Source organism: Bombina bombina, chromosome 1 (genome assembly GCF_027579735.1).
Source record: "Bombina bombina isolate aBomBom1 chromosome 1, aBomBom1.pri, whole genome shotgun sequence".
Lineage (NCBI taxonomy): Eukaryota > Metazoa > Chordata > Amphibia > Anura > Bombinatoridae > Bombina > Bombina bombina.
This window is the reverse complement of record NC_069499.1, coordinates 230427387-230442831: the sequence shown is the minus strand read 5'-3', so window position 1 is coordinate 230442831 and position 15445 is coordinate 230427387. Positions and strand designations below refer to the sequence as shown.

General features: G+C 37.1%; 1 protein-coding gene across 1 annotated transcript in view; it reads right to left on the bottom strand.

Moving 5' to 3' along the window:
- The window catches only part of LOC128645104 (matrix metalloproteinase-19), a 55096-nt gene that overhangs the window by 34553 nt on the left and 5098 nt on the right, over positions 1-15445 (bottom strand). The window lies entirely within an intron of this gene.

Genomic DNA, 15445 nt, shown 5'->3' with positions numbered 1-15445 from the left:
TTTAATTTATCTACAATAACATTAACAGAAGCACAGACTTCAGTCCTGAATAGGGGACTAAACTTTGCCCCGAGCTACAGGATTAATAAATTCGATACTTACATAGGAATACAAAAATTTATAAGGAACCTATGTATTAAAAAGTATTTTTTGAACAGTCCATTTATAACAGAGAGAATCCCTGAAACTAATAAATATAGACATGCAGAAGTTAAAAACATATCTATGTTTAACCCCACTCAATACAAATCAGCCCCAATGGAAACTTTCTTGGAATTAGTACACAGGGACATCAAACATTTAAAAACAAACTATACATCTAATTTAACCAAGGAAGAACAAGTAGCATTAAAAGAATTACAAAATAACAATGAGATAGTGGTGAAGCCGGCCGACAAGGGCGGGGGCACAGTCATTATGGACAGAAAAAAATATAATGAGGAATGTCTTAGACAGTTGAACGATACAAACACATACAAAAAATTAGATTCTAATCCTACATTTACCTTCAAGAAAAGAATTGAAAAATACTTAAATGAAGGGCTAAAAGAAAGCATTCTAAATAAGAAAGAATATCAATATATATATAATAAATTCCCTAAAACTGCAAATTTCTATATACTTCCCAAGATCCATAAAGATAAAAAAAAAACCCCGGGGAGACCGATCGTGTCTGGGATCAATTCACATACTAGCAACTTATCAGCCTATATAGATACGTTTTTACAAACATATGTCAAAAATACAAAATCATACTTAAAAGATACGATTAGTATATTAAATGATCTTGAACATATCAAATGGAATAAAGATTGGCTATTAGTAACTGGAGATGTAACATCTCTCTACACCATTATAGATAAAGAGTTAGGTATTACATCAGTACAAAACATCTTAGAAGAAGACACTACCCTTGACCCTAAACAATTACATTTCATTCTGGAGGGGATTAGGATTATTCTTGAGACCAATTTTTTCTGGTTTAACAATGACTATTATCTTCAGATTAGTGGAACGGCGATGGGCACCAGATTTGCGCCCAGCTACGCCAATTTATATATGGCTAATTGGGAAAACTTCTACATCTATAATTCCCCCTGGGCGCAATATCTGGTGTCCTATCGTCGTTACATAGACGACCTGTTCCTGATCTGGTCAGGAACAGAATGTCAGTTGGACGAATTTAAAAAATATCTGGCAAACAATGAGTTCAACATAGTATTAACATGGACCCATAGTAATACTAAGGTAGAATTTCTCGACTTGGAAATCTACATAGAGGACAATACACTGAAAACAAAATTTTTTTTTAAAAGTATCGATGTGAATAATTATATCAGTCTTGACAGCTGTCACCAGAAACATTGATTAAAGAATATACCAAAGGGGCAATTTGTTCGTCTGAGACGCAACTGTAAAGACGAAACTGTTTTTCAGACTCAAGCGAAAGTATTAAAAGATAGATTTAAAGAAAAAAACTATCCTAAAGCCTTCCTAGAGGAAAAAATAGAGGAAGTTGCAAAACTAGATAGGAAAGAATTATTACATTACAAACAAAGAAATAAAGGGATATCGGCATTAAACAACACAAAAACAGCAAGTAGACTTATTCTACAACATAGTACTCAGAGTAAAGAAGTCAGAGACATTATACAGAAACATTGGGGTATTCTCTTTAGAGACCCAAGTATGTCGGAAATTATAGAGGATAAACCAAATATAATCTTTAAAAAAGTACCTAATTTAAAATTACAACTTTCACATAATATAACAAAAGTGGAAAGAATAAACCCTAATACTAACTGGTTATCCTCTCCACAAGCAGGCTTCAGAAGGTGTCAGTTTTGTAATGCTTGCAAAAAAATGAAAAAGGGACCAAGAGCTTGTAACATATTCCACTCTGCTGATGGCAATAAGACTTATGATATTAATCAGTTCATCACATGTAACAGTAAGAACGTAATATATCTATTAAGATGCTCGTGCAATTTAATTTACATTGGTCGTACCTCTAGGCTTCTGAAAATCAGACTAAATGAGCATATTTACAACATAGAAAAAGGCCTCCAAAAACACTCATTATCAGCACATTTCGATAGAATACACAATAGGAGAATAGAAGACCTTGACTTCCTTGGTATTAGGAAGGTAGAATATAGCTGGAGAGGAGGTGATGTACAAAATCAATTGGGTCGGCTTGAGATGAAATGGATCCATATTATGGATAGTTTCATACCGAACGGCCTTAACAAGGATTTTGAGTTACATCATTTCTTATAAAAATATAACTCAGCCCCCATTATTATAAAATTCCCTCAGTATTTTATATCTTTATAGTGAAATCAGATAATATAAAAATTATCGATATCCTGATAAAACTCTGTGTCTGATTGAAGAGGACATGCTGTTTTATACAGCCTGAGAAGGTTACCAAATAGTACGAGTTGTGGGAAATTTAATCTATATATATACTGTGTAGATATTTCTTAAAGGTTAATTCCTTGTGATGTTTAGTTTAAACATGTATATTCTTGTTATGGATAAATAATATGAAAGTACAAGTGATGAATAATGTGATTTAAACCGATGTGCCACACAATAATCCTCAAATGTCATAGAACGATACGCTATGTATTAGACCTGCTAGCGAATATTGTCTTAATAAAATATGATTAGGACGTTTATAAATGTTAATTGATGTAAACCATTATTGCCCTTAACTCATATATATAGAAATAGTACCTATGATTCCTGTGTACAATTATCGGCAGTATAAGAAGGAATAACCAGAAATATGCCCACTTTCAAAATGGAGGACTCAATACCGGATATCCGGTTTAATAAATCAGAAATACTCAAATAAGACTTTCAGACATGCGCACACCATTCCTTGAAAAAGCTCCTTTGCGAAACGTACGTCGGATACATTGTTTCTTACCCTTGGCGTCTTTCCAAGAATCTGCACACCAGTAAGGAGAGCAACATATGCTGGACTCTGAATGGAAAGGTTGTGTGGTTAAGTTTCTGCACTCCTTACCAAGGTTTCTAGTACTGTGTATAAGCTCAATGCGAGCAATTACTTAATTGTATTGCCAACCCTATGTATATTTGGTGTTCCTTGCAGCTCTTGTGACGCTTTTTACACTTGTATTTTAATAAATCTTTTTTACTAAAATCCGGTTCAAGCAACTGTTTACCCAACAGTATAATATCGGGTGTGCGCATAAACCTGAGCTAGGCTATAGCTCCATCTCATGTGAGTAAGCATTTGTAAACACGCATTCTGCATTCTGAATAATCACAGAATCACGCTATGTGGCATCTCTTTCTCTCTTTTTATATGAGGATCAAAAGAAAATAGAAGATTGAAGATTCCGAAAATCACACACATATCCTTATAAGAACTTTTTATGAGTATTTAGTTTATATTATAGTACACTTTGTTAGTCTTCATCCTTTGTTTATTATTTTATCACATTTATTTCACATTTGCTTCATTTTTGTGATATCATGGTATTTATTCTCATCATAGAAAATAGTTATTCCGTAGGATCAGGGGGACAAATGTAATCCCTGCATGTTCTTCAAACTTTTGCAATGCAGATGTACAGAAGCCTCTGATAGTACCCTCTGATACTGCCTCAAAATTGAAATTTTTTTGGAACCTGGAAATCTCTCACACTTATTAAACCTATCCTTGAGTTTCAGTTCATGCTTTTGGCATAGATGTGTGTAACCTCCTTAATCTTCTCATTGCAAAAGAGGAACATATCTTCAGGGTGAAAATTTGACCCTCTGTTGTCTTGGCAAACTGGCTTTTGTTGTTTCAAGCTTATTGTTCCTCCAGCCCTGTTGCATACATTTTTGCAGTGAGACATTGTGAGGATGTACCATTAAGCTTTTATACCGAAATCCTGGTTAAACAGATTGGCAAAATTCTTGGTGTCTTTTTTTGTGTGTTTTTTTTATATTGGTTTGCAGATCCATAAGAAATATAAATAATATTTCCTGTCTCCGGGAAGGATCCTCTGTACCTTCACTAGTGTTCTGCTTTGATTCACCAATTGTTCTGAGACACTGAATTCCTTGCTGATGTTGTTCCGAGACCATGAGCTTCGTAATAGAATGAGAATTTTAACTTAACACTCGGCTAGATTACGAGTTTGGCGTTAGAAGCTGTGCGGTGCTAACGAGCAGTTTATGCTCACCGCTGGTATTACGGGTTTTTACAAACCCGGCGTTAACCGCAAAAAAGTGATCGTAGAGCAAAATTTTGCTCCACATCTCATCTCAATACCAGCGCTGCTTACGTTAGCGGTGAACTGGCTAAACGTGCTTGTGCACGATTTCCCCATAGGAATCAATGGGGGAGAGCCGGCTGAAAAAAAACTAACACCTGCAAAAAAGCAGCATTTAGCTCCTAACGCAGCCCCATTGATTCCTATGGGGAAAATACATTTATGTCTACACCTAACACCCTAACATGAACCTTGATTCTAAACACCCCTAATATTACACTTATTAACCCCTAATCTGACGCCCCCAACATCGCCGACACCTACATTATATTATTAACCCCTAATCTGCCGCCCCCAATGTCGCCGCAACCTACCTACACTTCTTAACCCCTAATCTGCCGCCCCCAACGTCGCCGCCACTATATTAAAGTTATTAACCCCTAAACCTAAGTCTAACCCTAACACCCCCTAACTTAAATATAATTTAAATAAATCTAAATAAAAATAACTATCATTAACTAAATTATTCCTATTTAAAACTAAATACTTACCTATAAAATAAACCCTAAGATAGCTACAATATAACTAATAGTTACATTGTAGCTAGCGTAGGGTTTATTTTTATTTTACAGGCAAGTTTGTACTTATTTTAACTAGGTAGAATAGTTATTAAATAGTTATTAACTATTTAATAACTAACTAGCTAAAATAAAGACAAAAGTACCTGTAAAATAAAACCTAACCTAAGTTACAATTACACCTAACACTACCACTATAATTTATTTTATTTATTTATTTATAAAATATTTTACCAGGAAGGATACATTGAGATTTCTCTCGTTTTCAAGTATGTCCTGGGTCCACAAGACATTGCATTGATACAATAGGCTACATATCTCAAAACAGAATGTACCTGTCATGGTTGATTAAATATTTCCTACCTGTTCTATGTTACATTTTTTGCATATATTGTGTATTATTATTGTTTTTGTATTTTATTAACATAGAAACATAGAAACATAGATATTGACGGCAGATAAGAGCCATAGGCCCAGCAAGTCTGCCCGACCTTACCTAACAGTATAAACTTATCTAGTTCGTAGGATAGCCCTATGCTTGTCCCATGCATTTTTAAAGTCCCCCACAGTGTTTGTTGCTACTACCTCTTGAGGAAGTTTATTCCATAAATCAATCACTCTTTCTGTAAAGAAGTGCTTCCTCAAATTACTTCTGAATCTACTACCCTTTAGCTTGAGCTCATGACCCCTTGTTCTTGAATTTTCCATTTTATGTAAAATACCCACAGCCTCATAAAATGGAAAATTCAAGAACAAGGGGTCATGAGCTCAAGCTAAAGGGTAGTAGATTCAGAAGTAATTTGAGGAAGCACTTCTTTACAGAAAGAGTGATTGATTTATGGAATAAACTTCCTCAAGAGGTAGTAGCAACAAACACTGTGGGGGACTTTAAAAATGCATGGGACAAGCATAGGGCTATCCTACGAACTAGATAAGTTTATACTGTTAGGTAAGGTCGGGCAGACTTGCTGGGCCTATGGCTCTTATCTGCCGTCAATATCTATGTTTCTATGTTTCTATGTTAATAAAATACAAAAACAATAATAATACACAATATATGCAAAAAATGTAACATAGAACAGGTAGGAAATATTTAATCAACCATGACAGGTACATTCTGTTTTGAGATATGTAGAGAGGGATCTCTTAAAGGATTTTAGGCTTGGTGAAGGTTTGAAAGTGTGCGGGAGGTCATTCCATAATTGTGGTGCTCTGTAGGAAAAGGAGGATCGAACTGATTTCTTTTTGTATTGAGGCAAGCTAAATAATGTGCTGGTATGGGATCGGAGGTTATAGGAGGTGGGAATAGCCAGGGAGAGCATTCTGCTCAGGTAGGGTGGGAGCTTCCCAGAAAGGCTCTTAAACACAAGGTAGGAAAGATGGAGGGAGCGTCTGGATTCCAGTGACAGCCAGTTTAGTTCTTTTAGCATGTCACAATGGTGGGTCCTGTAGTTACATTGTAGCACAAAGCGGCAGAACGAGTTATACAATATATTAAGTTTATTAAGGTGAGTTTGCGGAGCAGATGCATAATCCATGATAGGCATCAGCATTTGCTGTACAATCTTTTCCTTTACTGTAGGGCTGAGGCAGGATTTGTTTCTGTACAGGGCACCTAGTTTTGGATAAAGTTTAGATGCAAGTTTTTCTATGTGGAGGCCAAAAGATAGATTGGGGTCTAACAACATACCCAAGTATTTGAAAGAGTGGACTGCGGTCAGTGTGCAATTGGATTTTGTTTTGATGCATAGATGGGAACTTTGTAATTTGTGTAATTTAGGTCCCGTTCCAAAGATTATTGTGACAGTTTTGTCAGTGTTTAGGAAGAGTTTGTTTTTTGAGATCCACTTTTCTACCTCTGTGAATTGGTCTTGGAGCACTGCTTCAAGCTGCGGCAGATCGGAATTGTTTGCATAGATTACCGTGTCGTCTGCATACATGTGTACAGTTGAGGATTTGCAGACATTAGGCAGATCATTTATAAATAATGTGAATAGTAGGGGGTCGAGAATGGAACCTTGGAGAACACCACACGTGACTGGGAGAGGGAGGGAGTCGCTGTCAGAAACGGAGACAAATTGTGATCGATCTGATACATATGATCAAAACCAGGTTAGCGGACGATCACCAATACCTGAGTTTTTTTAGTTTGAGCAGTAGTATGTCGTGGTCTACTGTGTCAAAGGTCTTTGCAAAATCAAGGAAAATAGCTCCAGTTAGGTCTCCTTGTTCCATGCCAGTTTGTATGTCATTGCAAACTTTTAGGAGGACAGTTGTAGTGGAGTGATTCGGGCGAAAACCTGATTGATCAGGGGTCAGGTAGTTAGATTGTTGGTAATACTCACATAGTTGCATATGGATGCATTTTTCTAAGATTTTTGACAATACTGGGAGCAAAGATATAGGACGATAATTAGAAACCAAGGTTAACTCCCCACTTTTATGGATAGGCACTACTCTTGCAGTTTTCCAAAGTTTGGGTATGTATCCAGACACCAAGGATTCGTTAATTAGGGTTGTGATGGGTTTAGCAATTGCCGGCGCACTGAGCTTCAACAGCATTGCTGGGATATGATCAGGTCCAGACTGGTTTTTCATTTTTAGATTATTAAGGTGTTTCTTAACGACATTGATGGGTACAGGTCTAAAATTGAACTGCTCTATATTGGGTCTTTGCTGATTTAGTGGGGCCTGATCCACATTTGTAGTTTCAGGATGCGTGTCATTTATTAGTTGGTCAATCAGGGTTGTGGAGCATCCGACAAAATAACTATTAAAGGCATTTGCTACTTCTAAGGGGAGTTGCAGGGTTTGGTTGTCCACATTGACAGTGGGGGGTTGGGAGTGGATTGGTGGATTTTGTAAGTTGTTTATGAGTTTCCAAAACTTTCTAGGGTTTGATATGTTATTGTTCAATTAAATTAATTCCCTAAATTAAATAAAATTATCTAAAGTACAAAACCCCCCCCACTAAATTACAGAAAATAATACAAAAATTACAAGATTTTAAACTAATTACACCTAATCTAATCCCCCTAACAAAATAAAAAAGCCCCCCAAAATAAAAAAGCCCTACCCTACACTAAATTACAAATAGCCCTTAAAAGGGCCTTTTGCGGGGCATTGCCCCAAAGTAATCAGCTCTTTTACCTGTAAAATAAATTACAAATCCCCCTCCCTACATTAAAACCCACCACCCACACAACCAACCCTACTCTAAAACCCACCCAATCCCCCCTTAAAAAAACCTAACACTAACCCCCTGAAGATCACCTTACCGGGAGACATCCTCATCCAACCGGGCAGAAGTGGTCCTCCAGACGGGCAGAAGTCTTCATCCAAGCCGGGCAGAAGTGGTCCTCTAGATGGGCAGAAGTCTTCATCCAGACGGCATCTTCTATCTTCATCCATCCGGCGCAGAGCGGGTCAATCTTCAAGACATCCGATACGGAGCATCCTCTTCCTACGGCTATGACTGAATGAAGGTACCTTTAAGTGATGTCATCCAAGATGGCGTCCATTCAATTCCTATTGGCTGATAGAATTCTATCAGCCAATCGGAATTAAGGTAGACAAAATCCTATTGGCTGATTGGATCAGCCAATAGGATTGAAGTTCAATTCTATTGGCTGATGCAATCAGCCAATAGGATTGAGCTGGCATTCTATTGGCTGTTCTAATCAGCCAATAGAATGCGAGCTCAATCCTATTGGCTGATTGCATCAGCCAATAGGATTTTTTCTACCTTAATTCCGATTGGCTGATAGAATTCTATCAGCAAATCGGAATTGAAGGGACGCCATCTTGGATGACGTCATTTAAAGGAACCTTCATTCAGTTGTAGCCGTCGGAAGAAGAGGATGCTCCACGTCGGATGTCTTGAAGATGGACCCGCTCCGCGCCGGATGGATGAAGATAGAAGATGCCGTCTGGATGAAGACTTCTGCCCGTCTGGAGGACCACTTCTGCCCGGTTGGATGAAGACGTCTCCTGGTAGGTCGATCTTCAGGGGGTTAGTGTTAGGTTTTTTTAAGGGGGGATTGGGTGGGTTTTAGAGTAGGGTTGGTTGTGTGGGTGGTGGGTTTTAATGTTGGGGGGGATTTGTAATTTGTTTTACAGGTAAAAGAGCTGATTACTTTGGGGCAATGCCCCGCAAAAGGCCCTTTTAAGGGCTATTTGTAATTTAGTGTAGGGTAGGGCTTTTTTATATTTTGGGGGGGGCTTTTTATTTTTTTAGGGGGATTAGATTAGGTGTAATTCGTTTAAAAGTCTTGTAATTTTTTTTATTATTTTCTGTAATTTAGTGTTTGTTTTTTTCGTACTTTAGATAATTTTATTTAATTTAGGGAATTAATTTAATTATAGTGTTAGAGTTAGGTGTAAATGTAGGTTAGGTTAGGTTTTATTTTACAGGTACTTTTCTCTTTATTTTAGCTAGGTAGTTATTAAATAGTTAATAACTATTTAGTAACTATTCTACCTAGTTAAAATAAATACAAACTTGCCTGTAAAATAAAAATAAACGTAGGTAGGTGTCGGCGATGTTAGGGACGGCAGATTAGAGGTTAATAAAATGTAACTAGTGTTTGTGAGGCGGGAGTGCGGCGGTTAAGGGGTTAATATATTTATTAAAGTGATGGCAATGTCCGGTTTGGCAGATTAGGGGTTAATTATTTTTTTTAAGTGTTTGCGATGTGGGGGGGGGCTCAGTTTAGGGGTTAATAGGTAGTTTATGGGTGTTAGTTTACTTTTTAGCACTTTAGTTAAGAGTTTTATGCTACGGCGTTGTAGTGTAAAACTCTTAACTACTGACTTTAAAATGCGGTACCGGGCTTGACAGGAGAGGGTCTACCGCTCACTTTTTGGCAGATTCGTAATACGCTATGCAAGTCCCATTGAAAAAAGAGGATACGCAATTGACGTAAGTGGATTTGCGGTATTTCCGAGTCTGGCAAAAAAAGTGAGCGGTGAGCCTGTACCTTCAAGACTCGTAATATCAGCGGGCGTTAAAAAGCAGCGTTGGGACCGGCCAACGCTGCTTTTTAAGCCTAACGCAAGACTCGTAATCTAGCCAACTATTTTTTATTAAAACGTGATCATGGTGGTCTCTAGGCCTTTTTGATTGGCTATGATAAGTGCCTAGAGAGCCAGAGCCTGCAAACAGTGTGGGTGGGTTTTTTTATTATTATTTTTATGTATTTTTATTTTTTGGAAGGAAAAAAGGGTGACCCATTTAGTTCCCTTAAATGGACATTATACTTAAATACTAAATCTCTTGAAAGTAATGCAGCGTAACTGTAAAAACGGACGATATATATAACATGAACATCTCTTTCTAAAAAAGGAAGATATTTTACCACACAATTTCTTTAGCTCACCAGAGTAAGTGCTCTGTGACCTCTTTTTTTTACTGTCATCTGCATAGATATAATGTCTATTATATTTGTGCTAAATTCATTTTCATATATCGTTCTCACTACATTTATTTTACTAGTCAGCCATATTATCATACTAATGTTCAGTTTTCTTCTGATTTGCTCTGTGCATTAATTGTGCATGATTTTAAATTAGACCCATCTGCTATTGGTGTTGTGTTGGTAGTGGTTTAGAGGTATTTAAAGGAGGTTGTTTCAATGCCTATTATGGTTATGAATAAGTTTAACAAGGCTTAAATGGGTCTCCGCTTGATGATGTATTTTTTCCCCTCTGTTTTTATCACTGTATGACTGTTTGACAAGAACTGACCATGTAAGAAGTTTGTGCCATCTTTGGTTGAAGATTGATTTCTTTCATGATTTGCAGATTTGCGGTTTGACCTAATGAAAATGACCCTCTAATTATTATTAGAATGAACAATACTAATAATTGGACTGAAGTTATCTATTTTTATATTTGTGTAATTAATACCATTGTAACTCCATTTTTGTCATAAAATATAATTATTTAAATGCAGTGATGTTGCCAGGGGCATGGGAGCACTGGTCCTCCAGCATAATGGCTGCCCCCCAACTGTGATTCCCCCATTGCTTTTCCCATCACCACTCTGTCAATGGTTTCCCCAGCCCCACCAAGTCTCACCCACAAACCACAGCACACATAAACCCAATAAGCCCTGCCCCCAAAATGTTGGTGGGCCTCCAACAAGTGTCCCATAATAATTACATTCTGGGGATTCCTCTGTTTAAAAGGATTAGAAACGGTCAACTAAGAACAATATAGGATTATTATTTTTTTATTATTTGGAACTAAATAAGTTATCCTTTTACATTTTAATTGATTTTTGGGAAAGAATGACCGAGAATAGCACCATATAATATTTAGGTGTACTAAGCATGTTTTCAGGTCAGGACAAGCATAATAAGACTTTTCAACGTGCTTTTAAGACGAGATTGGCAATAAAATCACTTATTTTCAACATTTGTCACCAAACCCTACCTCATCAAAAGCAACACAAATTTCTAGTTAAATTTACAACGTTAAAAATAAGAAAGGCCTATGTACAGTGAACCATACTTTAAACAATCACTGCATCAAGCTTAACACTTAATGCCAGCTTAAATGAACAGTAATGTAACATTTCTATTTGTTTCATCTAAAACATTTTATTTTTATTTTTTTAAAGCATGATCATTTCTTGCCACACTTGCAGAGGCAGTCAGTTGTTCTGGTAGTTAGAATTAGGATGAAATACACATCCAACATTGCAGTGTTACTTTCATTTTAAACTTAAACTTTTTTTTTTTTAATTTTTTCAGGCAATTTTTTTTTTATATTTTTGACATATGTCTTTCAAAGTTCAGCTTCATATGAACATACCTATACACAAAGGGTTCTTCAAACCATATGTCGGGACCCATTACTGGGTCGCGACTTGTGTGTATTTGTTGTTGGAGAGTGTATGTGGTGTGTGAGTGTTGTATTAGGGTGTATGTATGTGTTGTATGAGAGAGAGTCTGGTGTGTTTGTTATATAAGAGTGTATGTGTAGTGTGTGTGTGTGTTTTGTATAAGAGTGTGTGTTGTATGAGAGTATATGGTGTGTGTGTGTGTGTATGTGTGTTGTATGAGAGTATATGGTGTGTGTGTGTGTTGTATGAGAGTATATGGTGTGTGTGTATGTTGTATGAGAGTATATGGTGTGTGTGTGTGTTGTATGAGAGTATATGGTGTGTGTGTTGTATGAGAGTATATGGTGTGTGTGTGTGTGTTGTATGAGAGTATATGGTGTGTGTGTATGTTGTATGAGAGTATATGGTGTGTGTGTATGTTGTATGAGAGTATATGGTGTGTGTGTGTTGTATGAGAGTATATGGTGTGTGTGTGTGTTGTATGAGAGTATATGGTGGGTGTGTATGTTGTATGAGAGTATATGGTGTGTGTGTATGTTGTATGAGAGTATATGGTGTGTGTGTGTTGTATGAGAGTATATGGTGTGTGTGTGTGTGTGTTGTATGAGAGTATATGGTGTGTGTGTGTGTGTTGTATGAAAGTGTTTGTGGTGTGCGTTGTATGAGATTGTGTGTGCTGTTACCTTTTGCAACACTTTCAAGTCTGACTACAATCAGGAATAAAGTACACACTTTCTTTGTTAAAATTTGCAGCTATCTTGTTGTATATTACTTCTAATATGTTCAGATCAAGGCCTCTATTTATCAAGCTGTCTACTTACCTGCATTCGACGGCCCCAATACGCTCGCCTAAGATCACCTAACCGCCGCTGCGGACCTGAATACGTTCGCCAAATTTATCAAGAAAGCTATAAAAAAGCTGCGCACCAAGTACGGTGCGATGAGCAGCAGACTGTTGTTAACTAACAGTTATCGATCTCGCTGCTCTTCGGCTTATTCGCAGCTTTCTTGCTACCCTGTCACTAAGCACCCACACTATACTATACAGTTTTACGCCCTAAACTGCCGCGGAGCCCCCCGCAACTAAATAAACTTATTAACCCCTAATCCGCCGCTCCCGGAGCCCGCCGCAACTATAATAAATATATTAACCCCTAAACCACCTCTCCCGGACCCCGCCGCAACTAAATAAATTGTTTAACCCCTAAACCACCGCACCCGGAGCCCGCCGCAACTAAATAAAATGTTTAACCCCTAAACCACTGCTCCCGGAGCCCGCCGCCACCTACATTATATATATATATATATATATATATATATATATATATTAACCCCTATCCTGCCCCCCCTACACCGCCGCCACTATAATAAAGTTATTAACCCCTAAACCTATGTCTAACCCTAACACCCCCTAACTTAAATATAATTTAAATACATCTAAATAAATATTACTATTATTAACTAAATTATTCCTATTTAAAACTAAATACTTACCTATAAAATAAACCCTAAGATAGCTACAATATAATTAATAATTACATTGTAGCTATTTTAGCATTTATTTTTATTTTACAGGCAACTTTGCATTTATTTTAACTAGGTACAATAGTTATTAAATAGTTATTAACTATTTAATAACTAACTAACTAAAATAAAGACAAAATTACCTGTAAAATGAAACCTAACCTAAGTTACAATTACACCTAACACTACACTATCATTAAAATAATTACATAAATTAACTACAATTAAATAAAACTAATTACAATTAAATACAATTAACTAAAGTACAAAAAAACACAAAATTACAGAAAATAAAAAAAATTACAAGAATTTTAAACTAATTACACCTTCTCTAAGCCCCCTAATAAAATAAAAAAGCCCCCCAAAATAATAAAATTCCCTACCTTATACTAAATTACAAATAGCCCTTAAAAGGGCCTTTTGCGGGGCATTGCCCCAAAGTAATCAGCTCTTTTACTTGTAAAAAAAGAAATACAACCCCCCCAACATTAAAACCCACCACCCACACACTGAACCCTACTCTAAAACTCACCCAAACCCCCCTTAAAAAAAACCTAACACTAACCCCCTGAAGATCACCCTACCTTGAGCCGTCTTCACCCAGCCGGGCACAAGTGGACCTCCAGAGGGGCAGAAGTCTTCATCCGATCCGGGCAGAAGAGGACTTCCAGACCGGCAGAAGTCTTCATCCAGGCGGCATCTTCTATCTTCATCCATCCAGAGCGGAGCGAGTCCATCTTCAATCCATCCAACGCGGAGCATCCTCTTCCATCGACATCCTAACGAAGAATGAAGGTTCCTTTATATTATGTCATCCAAGATGGCGTCCCTTGAATTCCGATTGGCTGTTAGGATTCTATCAGCCAATCGGAATTAAGGTAGGAAAAATCCTATTGGCTGATCCAATCAGTCAATAGGATTGAGCTTGCATTCTATTGGCTGATTGGAACAGCCAATAGAATGCAAACTCAATCCTATTGGCTGATTGGATCAGCCAATAGTATTTTTCTTACCTTAATTTCTATTGGATGATAGAATCCTATCAGCCAATCGGAATTCAAGGGACGCCATCTTGGATGACATCATTTAAAGGAACCTTCATTCTTTGTTAGGACGTCGATGGAAGAGGATGCTCCGCGTCGGATGGATTGAAGATGGACCCGCTCCGGATGGATGAAGATAGAAGATGCCGCCTGGATGAAGACTTCTGCTGGTCTGGATGTCCTCTTCTGCCCGGATCGGATGAAGACTACTGCCCCTCTGGAGATCCACTTGTGCCCGGCTGGGTGAAGACGGCTAAAGGTAGGGTGATCTTCAGGGGGTTAGTGTTAGTTTTTTTTAAGGGGGGTTTGGGTGGGTTTTAGAGTAGGGATGGTGTGTGGGTGGTGGGTTTTAATGTTGGGGGGGTTGTATTTCTTTTTTTACAGGTAAAAGAGCTGATTACTTTGGGGCAATGCCCTGCAAAAGGCCCTTTTAAGGGCTATTTGTAATTTAGTATAGGGTAGGGAATTTTATTATTTTGGGGGGCTTTTTCATTTTATTAGGGGGCTTAGAGTAGGTGTAATTAGTTTAAAATTCTTGTAATTTTTTTTATTTTCTGTAATTTAGTGGGGGGGTTTTGTACTTTAGTTAATTTTATTTAATTGTAATTAGTTTTATTTAATTGTAGTTAATTTATGTAATTATTTTAATTATAGTGTAGTGTTAGGTGTAATTGTAACTTAGGTTAGGTTTTATTTTACAGGTAATTTTGTCTTTATTTTAGCTAGTTATTTATTAAATAGTTAATAACTATTTAATAACTATTGTACCTAGTTAAAATAAATACAAAGTTGCCTGTAAAATAAAAATAAATCCTAAAATAGCTACAATGTAATTATTAATTATATTGTAGCTATCTTAGGGTTTATTTTATAGGTAAGTATTTAGTTTTAAATAGGAATAATTTAGTTAATAATAGTAAATTTATTTAGATTAATTTAAATAATATTTAAGTTAGGGGGTGTTAGGTTAGGGTTAGACTTAGGTTTAGTGGTTAATAAAATTAATATAGTGGCGGCGGTGTAGGGGGGGCAGATTAGGGGTTAATAAATATAATGTAGGTGTTGGCGGTGTAGGGGGGGCAGATTAGGGGTTAATAAATATAATGTAGGTGGCGGCGGTGTAGGGGGGGCAGATTAGGGGTTAATAAATATAATGTAGGTGGCGGCGGGGTCTGGGAGCGGCGGGTTAGGGGTTAATAAGTTTATTAGAGTGGC